The sequence below is a fragment of the Silene latifolia genome, chromosome Y (genome assembly GCF_048544455.1).
Source record: "Silene latifolia isolate original U9 population chromosome Y, ASM4854445v1, whole genome shotgun sequence".
Taxonomy (NCBI): Eukaryota; Viridiplantae; Streptophyta; class Magnoliopsida; order Caryophyllales; family Caryophyllaceae; genus Silene; species Silene latifolia.
The window spans coordinates 193,523,062-193,534,613 of NC_133538.1; positions in this window are offsets into that span (position 1 = coordinate 193,523,062).

An 11,552-nucleotide genomic window follows, 5' to 3' on the forward strand; every position below is an offset into this window, starting at 1 on the left:
TACTTAACCCTTTTGGGGATTTTATATTTTGTCTAAGTTATTTTTCCACTAAATCTAAAACAAATCATATGAGATATGAAATGGTAGGGTACCATGTTTGTAAGTTTTCACAAGAAACAAATGCTCATTTTTCCCTTTCAATTATCACGAGTACGCCGGGTTGCGGCTCGTGAAGCTGTCTTTCTAAAATACAAGTTTATTTCTAGAAGACAGAGTGGGAGAAATTATTCAAGAGCCACAAAGAATTCCACAAAGAATATTATGTCGCAAGAAACTGGTCTTTCTTGGCTACATGAGACGTTTTGTGTAAGACGTTGTTTCTTCAAAACCTAGGAGGTTAAAGCCATCACTTGTTGAAGATGATGAATTAGTGTTACTTTTAAGAAAGTAAAGAGCTTACAACTTACAAAGAAATTGTTTGATTCAAGTTACTTTTGGAAAGTAATGAATATATGACTTACATGAGAGTATATAAGTCACAACTCAATACAAGGCTTAGAGCCATGAAAATCCGAAATTAAAGGCTTGATTAGTGACAAAGAGTTTGCACTAAATAAAGAGAGATTTCAAAGCTTGATTGGTAGCAAAGGGTTTTGCACTAGTTGAAATGCTTAAATCTATTTGGATCTTCTTAGGGATTGTGTTTCGTTATGAAATACATAGCGAGTGAATCTAAAAACCACTTCTTGAATTAGAAGGAATGTATTCAATACATGTCATGAGTTTTATAGATTCTTACAATCCTAAGATAATGTGAAACTTAAGAGAGGGTCTTAAGTAGGACATCAATGAGTTGTCATGTTATAAAACTTTTCTCGATAAGTCGAGAAGTTGTGTTTATACATGGAGTTTAGTGGGAGTTACGTAAATTTTAGTAGTCTTATATGTGGACGACATATTGATCATTGCGAATGATTTAAGACTTTTGGAGTATTGTAATACATCTTTAATATCCGGATTTATGGAAATAAATCCACATGATATTAGCATCAAATAAGAAGTCTTATGTTGATAAGATTCATGACTAGTTCAATCAGTTGAACATATTTGATTGATTCCATCTGCTTCCGCTGCCGGATCAATTAAATAAGTAATGATCTATAACACTTCATATGCTTTGCGTATGATGAATTGTTTTCAAAATCAAATTTAAGTAATCTTTACCAAGTAAGCCATAAAGATTACGCTTAAGTGCTTGCAGAAGCATTAAGGAAGTAAAGCAAAGTGTTTATGATGCAATTTTGTGTAAGGGTGTTACACAAGTGACAATTGACAAATTGAGATTGCGCATGGTTTCCGACAAAACCATAATCAAAACACATAAGGATGGTTAAGAAACCATTGTGGCTATGTTGTTTAAGAAATAGATTTTCTAGAATCGTTCTAGGCAATAAAGAACAATGAGAAATATTTACAACGGAGATTGAGTACACTTGTAATCATGAGATGTGCAAGAAGGATGAGTCCCGCACACTGTGAAAACAGTGGGAGCTATTCTAAGGCTAGAGGGCCTATGTCTTGATTGGATCTTGACACGTACTCAGAAAGTTTTGTAATGCAAATGTATACATTACAAAGGAAAACGAGTATGTAGTAAGGTTGAGTAAGGTACAAGAAGTTGATAAAACCTACTAACCAAAGCCTTCTCATAGGCTTAACATGATAAGTCATGTCATATGTCATTTCAATTGCATTGAGATGAACAACTACATATAAGATGAAAATGGATTATAAAAATATGAAGTAGTAATCAGGTATTGACTATTCATATGAGATAATCACATTTGTCGTTCGAGTTTTTTAAATCTGAAAACTCCTTTTATACCTTGTTACATCCAAACGGGTTATAAAGACAATTGAACCCCGTTAAAGTGAGAACTCGGATTAACATAGTATTCGCCCATAGTCACTTGTATGACACTACAACAAATAAGGTAATTGGCGACCATATAAGGCGACTGAGAACAGTCGCCATTAACAATAAAGCGACTAAGGCCCGTCGCCCGCACTTCGTAGCTAGGTTTAGTCGCTTTTGGCGACAGGACTTCGTCGCCAATTTTGGCGACTGAATTTTTTTAAAGCGGGCGACAGAAACTCGTCGCCAAAATTGGCGACTGTGTTGCGTCGCCAATTTAGCGACTATCATCAGTCGCTATTTTTCAAGCCACGTCACCTCCATTTCTTCAGGATTGGCGACTGTTTTTAGTCGCCATTTTGGCGACTGTTTTTGGTCGCCATTTTGGCGACTGATTTCCGTCGCCAAATGCACTGTTCCCCGTCGCCAATGACCCTAAAATTAATTCATGATCGAAACTTAGCGACGGTTTCCCGTTGCCAATTGCCCAAAGATCCGTCGCCAAATTTACATTTTTTTTAGCCTAAAAATCGTTTTTTGACCTAGCCAAATACGTAAAAACCTGCAAATAAACCAACACTCCCAGCAGAGAACACATGGGAAGCCAACACAACCAAACTTGATAAAGAAAATCATGTTCCATACACACAACTACGAGTTCTACGAGTTTTGGTCATCTAACATTATCCGGGAATAACATGTTCTCTAAAAAACTACATAACAGGGAAACTTGCTCCCGCTCCACTACCACCTCCATAATTAGGATCTCTAGGATCCTTTGGTTGCGGGCGCCACCCAGTGTTGCAATTGGCGAAGAAGGAGTTCATCCGTTCCATTTCCTCCTTCATCCTCCGAATTTCATCATCTCTCTCGGCATCCCGCCTCTCCCTCTCGGCATCCTGCCTTTCCCTGGCGGCTAATTGAGCTTGGAGCACACTTACGACACTTGGGGTATAAGGTTGTTGTTGGGAGGAAATTGACCCTCTTCTTCTTGCAGGAGGGTAGAAAATCTCCTTTGCCGACCCGGCTCCATACACATCTCCTCTTTGGAACCCCTCAACAAGATCAAACCATAGCTCATTGTCATCAATTTCCGGGTTGTTCTTCCTACGGACAAGGAATTGTTCCTAAAAAATTGATAAAACATTAATGGTTAGAGGTTACTTATCTAAAAATTGATAAAACATATACTTTAAAAAGCTAAGAAATTTTTATTTTTTGACACTTACATATAACTGTTGATCTTTTTCCTTCGCGAAGATCAACTTGCCCTTGCTTGTCTTCTTTGCGGGAGTGTCAACAAAGAGATCAACAATCGTGGGTACCATGCCCTTATTCTTCTTGGTCTTCCGGAAAAAAAAACAAGGAAATTGTCACTCAAACATGATAATTAATGAGACTAATTAAATTAGAAGACTATTAAATTAAAAGCTAAGACAAATAACTTACATCTAACACCACACGATCATGAAAAGATTGAGACCCTCCATAATGAGTAGGCTCAACTTCCGCATCCTTATCTCCTCCTTTCCTGTTGATCTTGTTCCGGGCCGATGCTTCCTTGAACTCAGGACTGTTTCGGTACTTGGTATATTCCTCATATGACGAACCTGTAATCAATAAAATAACAATTATTAATTAATATATTTTCAAAATATGTAATGAATTTTAACTAATTACGGGTATTAAAAGAAACTAAATACCTTTCATGAAAGATGGCGCCTTCTTCCTCTTAGACACCTTATACATGTTGTCCCTTAGCCTCTTCTTGCCAATGTCATTATACCTTTGCCAAACTAGGCGCTCAAGGTCGGTTGGCCAATAGAACACACGCTACAAAAAGTAGTAAACACATAGATGAGAAACAAATTAATAATAAGGTAAAAAAAAAAAAATTATATTTAATAATATATATTTTATAAATAGATACCCGGAAGTTGTTGAACCACATCTCCTTATCTTCATCACTAGCGTTACTCCAACAAGTAACGCCGTGTGTCATGTTCTCTTGGGTGCTATTAGTCACACCACGAACAACTGTTTGACTTCTAAACCTGAAATCAAACATGTTAAAAACATAATTATATAGGAAAAAAAAAATGTATAATTAACATATGTCTAAAAAAAGTCATTTATTACTAAATAAAAAAATTACAAAATAGAATGAATAAAAAATTACCAAAGACCATTCGGATCAAGGATCATCCTGCCGTCAGTATGTCGGGGTATAGCAACCTCCTCCTCCTCACTCATCTCCGTAGTAGAACGGTCAACGTCCTCCTCCTGCTCTCGGGAGCTACTACCTCCCTCACTATAGCCTCCGCGCTACCTACCTCCTCCACGAGCCATGTGTACTACAATTGAATAAAAAGTGTTAGCAAATATTACAGGATAATTATTATAAGATACAAAAAAATAAAACCTAATAAACAGGTATAAAAGAAAAAATAAAACGCTAATAATTTTTTCCAAATTTTGATATGTATACTTTCAATACCTTCTCTTACTCATCATCATCATCATCCTCATCATCTTCTTCTTCTTCTTCTTCTTCTTCTTCTTCTTCTTCTTCTTCTTCTTCTTCTTCTTCTTCTTCTTCTTCTTCTTCTTCTTCTTCTTCTTCTTCTTCTTCTTCTTCTTCTTCTTCTTCTTCTTCATCTTCTTCTTTCTCTTCCTCCTCCTCTTCTTCTTCTTCCCCCTCTTCTATTCCATCCCTCTCCTTATCATTCTCTTCTTCTTCCTCTTCTAACTCATCCTCCGCTTCTATCTCATTTGCATAAATAATTTCATCATGATCAACTGGGGACAAAACTGTTTCTGATACAACCTCTTCTTGGAAAAAAGATGTATCAACTTCTGATCGTGCCTTTGTTTTAAAAACGGCCCACCATTGCTTTTGTTGTCTATCATTACTTGTGCTCGGAAGAGATGCAAAATAAACTTGGTGAGCTTGTTGTGCAAGTATAAATGGGTCATATTGAGAGTAGGTTCGAGTATGATTCACTTCCACGAGTTTGTAACGATCATGGACTCTCGTTCAGCCTACGGAATTATCCCTCCATTGAATCTTGAATAAGACGGTTTTATAACTCCGATCCCGGCCATTGTAGCACAACTTAAAGATATCCTCTAATATGCCATAATATTCATTGCCATCAAGAGAAGAAATAGTAACGCCATAGTTGCATTTAGCCTTACTTTTGCCATAGTCAAATGTTTGAAACTTAAACCCATTAATTGAATATCGATTCCACGTCACAACCTTTCGAGAAGGACCCAAAGCCAAGCTTCTTATCACATCATCTTGAATATTTAGCTTACATACATGCTTCCGAAACCAGGCTGGAAATTGATCCTCATGCTTATGCCAAACATCCTCTCTGTTCACATTAGGGTGTTCTTTAATGAAATCTGTCACAAATTGAGCTTCATATGGCTCCAAAACCTCACAATTAGATAGCACATAAAGGTGGGCACGGTTATACTCCTTGTCATCCAGAAATCTTGTTCCCGGTGATGAACACCCTATTTCATCCCGCATTTGGAAACACTTGGGTATACTTGTGTCTAGTTCATCCGCTTCATCAATATTCAAGTATTTTGCTTTGGTCTCAATATGTTTTTCAAAAGAAAGAGAGCAAAAATTGGCAATCTCTTCCGTTAGGTAGGCATTGCATATAGAACCTTCCACACGAGCTTTATTACCAATTTTTTTCTTCACATGATTAAGAAACCTTTCGAAAGGATACATCCACCTATATTGGACGGGTCCACCAAATTTAGCTTCATATGGCAAATGGATAGGTAGATGCTCCATCGAATTGAAAAAAGAAGGCGGAAATATCATCTCAAGTTTACACAAAATTTCTGGTATTTGGTCTTCCAAACGACTCATGTCCTCAACTGATATCGTGGAGGAACATAAATCTCTAAAAAATTGACTTATTTTCAGAATCGCATTCCAAATCGTAGTCGGGAGTAAATTTTTAAAAGCCACGGGTAATAAGCGCTCCATGAAAACATGACAATCATGACTTTTCAACCCTTTCAACTTCAGTTCCTTCAAATCAACACAACGGCTCAAATCGGATGCATATCCATCGGGAAACTCCAAGTTTCCTATCCAATCGCACAATACCTTTCTTTGAGCTTTGTCAAGAGTAAATATGGCTTTTGGTTTAGCCCCATCCTTACGAATATGAAGTTTAGGACGATCACAAAATTTCTTCAATTCTATTCTTGAATTAATATCATCACGTGTCTTTCCTTTTACATCCATAATCGTATGAATAAGTAACTCAAAGAAGTTCTTCTCTATGTGCATCACATCCAAATTGTGTACGATCAACAATGTTTTCCAGTAGGGAAGCTCCCAAAAAATACTTCTTTTAAACCAACCATTTTTTTTCTTTTTCAACTCTTTAAACTCTTCTTGATTGCCATCGTGAGTTGTTGGCAAATCACGTCTGACCTCCCATATCCATCCCCTTGAGTCGAACCGGAGCATTGTCACGCACCTCCTTACCTTTAAAGAAAGATTTCTTGTTCTCTCTATGAATATGTCCATCCGGTAAGAAACATCTATGACAATCAAACCAACTAATTTTTTGGAATTAGGAAGATAAAATGCTTTACTCCTATCCATGCAATAAGGACATGCCTTTCGCCCAGCGGTTGCCCATCCTGATAGCATACCATATGCGGGAAAATCATTTATAGTCCATAACAATGAAGCTCTTAGTTGGAAATTTTGCTTCTTCGACACATCAAATGTTTCTACACCAACTTCCCACAAATACTTGGTTCCTCCACCAACGGTTGTAAATAAACATCCAGATGGTTTTTGGGTTATCGGGACCAGGGAATAAGTAAAGAGAGGAAAATAAATTGTCTTTTCAGACAAAGCCAAGGAGGTAAGTTGTACGGCGTGGTCATTACGGGCCAACACGAGTAGTTTCTACCAAACTGACCAAAAGGGTCAAACCCATCCGTACACAAGCCAAGTCTCACATTGCGAGGTTCCTCGGCAAAATCGGGATATAACCTATCAAAACGCTTCCACTCCTCCCCGTCACTCGGATGACACATCTTTCCTGGTGTACGAGGATTTTCTTTGTGCCATCTCATTTGGTTGGCAAGATTTTTCGTGGCATACATTCTTTGAAGTCTAGGAGCTAATGGAAAATAAATTAATGTGTTTTTTGATATTGGTTTCTTTCTCTTTCCACTCCTTTTATTACCCTTCTTCCCCTTCAAAACAATATTTCCTTCACTTGTCTCATATCTATCCCTTTGACATTTCTTACATTTGTCAAGCAAAGCATCATCTTTCCAAAAAAGCATACATCCTTTAGGACATGCATCAATCTTTTCATGTGGAAGTTGAAGACCTTTGACCACTTTCTTGGTATTATAGAAATTTCGGGTCATAAAATTATTATCGGGTATAACATCCTCAACCAACGTAGCAATACTATCAACGGCTTTAAATGGCATATTATACTCACATTTTAAAGAAACTATCCTGGATGCAACTTGTAACAATGTCATTCTACTCCCCTCATATAAGGTTTTTTCGGAAGCACTTAGCATGTCAAAAAAGGCTTTTGCTCTTGGGTTTGGTTGTTCTTCATCAATCATTGGTACACGGTCGTCATTAATGAAATCATTAGACTGAAAGGCATCAAGTACCATTTCTCTATATGGGTTCTCATTTTGTTGGATTTGAGGCTCTTCGGGATAATATTTTTCTCCATGGGAGATCCAATTGTAGTAGTTTGGAAAAAAACCATTTGTAACAAGATGCTCTTCTACTTCAATGTCAAATAAATATTTTAAGTTTTTACATTTAGTACAAGGACACCTAAGTTTATGTTGTTCCAAATCATATGAATCTTGACATCTAGCAAATTCAATAAATCCACGAACTCCCTTTACAAATCTAGCGATAGGACGTTTCTTCTTATCTACTCTTTCTTCGTACATCCAACTACGTTGGATCTCTTCATTTTAATCTATAAGCAATATATAGCAAACTAACCATTTTAAATAATAATATTTAATTTCAACAAAAAAAGCAATGGTTATCTCATCCTCCATTTTATGCTAATTTCAAGATTTCAATTGGGTCCTTATCACTCCAACCTAAACCCATCAATGTACGTTTCAAGTCACTAGCAAACACACATTTGTGAATTATTAATGAGAAAAAATTAAGTGACAATTCCCTTAGTTCTCCAAATACACAATGTGGAAAAGATACATATTCCACATATGTATTCAGAGAACATTGGAGAAATTTGCAACCAAATTCTTTTCTCATTAATAAAATCACAACTATGTGTTTACTACCTAAGTGACTTGAAACGTACAAAGACAGTCCCAAAATGGGGACTATTCAAGAGTTGCTCCTAATGAGTAATTCTTGAACGGGTACTAGGTCATTATATATTAAACAAGTTGTCAAAATTATAAGGCAAATTTATACAATCCCCTAATCAAATGACATTACTAATTTAACAAATTTATACATCATGCTCATTCTAACTTAATTTCGTTAATTATAAGGCAAATTTATACAATCCTAACATTCTACTACCTTCATAAAACTATACTACCTTCAACAATACTACTTCAATATTACTAAAACTAAGTTACTACCTTCAATAATACTAATATTATCAAGATAACCTTCAATTACATCCCCTAATCAAATCACATTACTAATTTAACAAAAACCCCAATTTCTAACCCTAACTCAAATTAATTAACAAAAATGCTAATTAAATTACAACTACATACATTAATAAGCATCACTAATGTATAAATTACAACTAGGTACTAAATAAGCATCACAACTTAAACAAAATATGAAGGATTGAAGTAATTAAATCAATTTGAGTCGAAAACAAACCTTTATTAAAAAGAAAAACAAAGGGTCGGTAGTGATGTGGTGATGTGGTGTGCGGATGGCGGCGGCGAGTGATGGCGTCCGGTGGTCGTTGTAGTTGGTGGTGGCGTCGGAACTCTTGGCGATTTTTTTTTTTTTTGTTTTGTTGATAGATAGAATGAATATGGGACGGGGTGAAGAATCTGGCAAAAAAAAAAGTAACAGGCTATTGGCGACCGTTTTTGGTCGCCAAATTGGCGACGGGTGTTGGTCGCCAAATTTGGCGACTGTTTTCGGTCGCCAAATTGGATATTATTCGGTCGCCCTAGGATTTCAAACGAATTTTTGGATAAAAAGCTATAGTTGCCAAATTGGCGACGGGTATTGGTCGCCCGAGTTTTTTTTTCTGTCGCCAAATTGGCGACTGTAGCATGTCTGTCGCCTTTGTCTTGTTTTCTTGTAGTGTGAGGTGACGTCTCGAAATGACTAGAGTGTGATGCGATTGATGGCAAGTTCAGTGCCATACAGTCATGTGAGATGACTAGTCGATTACATAGGCAGACTGTTAGGAACACTTTGTCGGGCCTTATGACCGCTTATAGAGTTCTGGCAAATTTATATAGCCTGGTCATGGCGAGAGTTACTATAGTATTCTAATGAGTCGATTCTTTTGACTAAAGACTATTCGCCTAAGATGGCACAGTTTCAGATTGACTTTGATTTGTGTTACTACGACCTTCGTAAATGGGGTCAAATGGGCATATTTTGGGTTATGATGGCTGTGGCTAGTCGAAGGGAATAAGTGTGATTGGAATTGTCCACCCCTTATCAGGGTTATAAAAATATCTCAGGGCCACTCGAGGAGTAATGAACTGGAAATACGTGGCCACGCTCGAAAAATATCTATGGTAGATAAATCCGGTCAATCAGTTATTCTCCAGATCGAGGAAACCACTCTCGATATGATCACTTGTAAGTACGACCTGAAAGACACCTTGCATTGAGTGGGAGATAGTAATAGGACAAGAGAATTGGTGACGCACACTTGTCGAGGACAAGTGGGAGATTGTTGGAATATATGTCCTCCGACAATAATGCGATCACAACTGTCGATCATGATGATCACATGTTTAAGTCTCATTTTAAAGATTACATTTGGGAAGTAATATTTTACTGTCAACTGGTCCACACATATCGGTAATGATTGGCTGACTAGATTTTGACATTACTATCGTGCGACGGTGGTGATCAGTTGATCCCCTTAGGGCATACCTAAAGGGTAACACTGTTAATTGTATATTTAATTGATCGTATGACGATACGGGTTAATTAAATTACTTAAAATTGACGGACAATTTTGGAAGTAATATTTACGTGTCTCATTGTAATTTGATTAAATAAGATACAGTCTAAGTAATCGAATTGTTTTAATACTTAGATGAAATTATTGTTTACGGAAACAATTGAGACGGAATGAATAATTTATTATAAATACAAGATGTTGTGATTTATAAATTGGTAAACCATTTTTGGTACAAGTAATTGTGAATTACTATGTTAATTTTATAAGTGACATATTTTATTAATATGTTGATTTTTAATGGTTAAAAATACATTTTATAAATAAGATGTCATGAAATGTGTCACATGTGACATATTGACAAAATCACAAATAAAATGGACTCATCCATTTTATGTATGTGTACCGAAATGGAGGGAGAATTTAGGATAAAATTGTGTTGATTATGTTAAGTGGAAAACATGATGATTAACCTAATAGACTAGCTTTGCATGCCTAATTGCTTTTGTGAAGAGCATTTTGGCCATGCATTGGGTCCTTTCTTTCCCCCACTCGGTTTCCACCTAGAAAAGAAGACTGTTTCTTCATTAATCATTCCTCTTATTACACTACATATTTTTCTAGTGTAATATTTTTCTACTCTCTAATATTATTACAAAACTTAGAGAGATAGAAAATACTCCATAATTTTTCCCTCTCTTGGCCGAAATACTAGAGAGCAAAACAATATTTTGGGTCAATTTTTGGTAAGATTAATATTGTTCTAGATCAAGTAATATTAATCTATTAAGGGGTTATCTTGGGTATATGCTTTTGGGAGAGGTTCTAATTTGAACCTTGTTCATCCAATATTTGGAAGCTCAAGAACAAGTGAGTAGGAGAACTCACTTGTGCCCTTTTAATCCGAAAATCATATGGCGAGAAACCGATTTCTTCACTTATCTATTTTAGTTTGCATGCATAAGATTTGTAATTAATTTTATGACTAAATTAATTCATCACATATATGAATATGTTAAGTAATGAGATATAGATTTCTAACAATGTGGTGTTACTAGTCTTATATATAATGGACATATTGATAATTGTGAATGATGGAAGACTTAGGAGAAGAATAATACATCACTAAAGTATCCAGACCTGTAAAGAAAGTTCTAAGAGGATATTAGCATTAAATGAATAATAAGAATCTTGAAAAGTTCAAAAGTATTGAACATGTAGAAATTAAATTCACATGCTTCTGCTACGGGATTAATTCATTACGCTAAGATGTATCACCATTCTTAAACTTCATATAATTAGAGTATGACGAGAAGTTACAAATCGAATCTTTGAGAGAAGTCTCTATATAGCCATATAGTTCATTGGTTAGTACTCAAGAAGTACTAAAGAAATGAAGCTAAGTGATTAGTAATGATATGGATTTATGTGCAAGGAGTTACACAAAAACCATATTCTAACCACATAAGGATGGTTAGAGAACCATCTTGGCTATATTATTTAAGGAG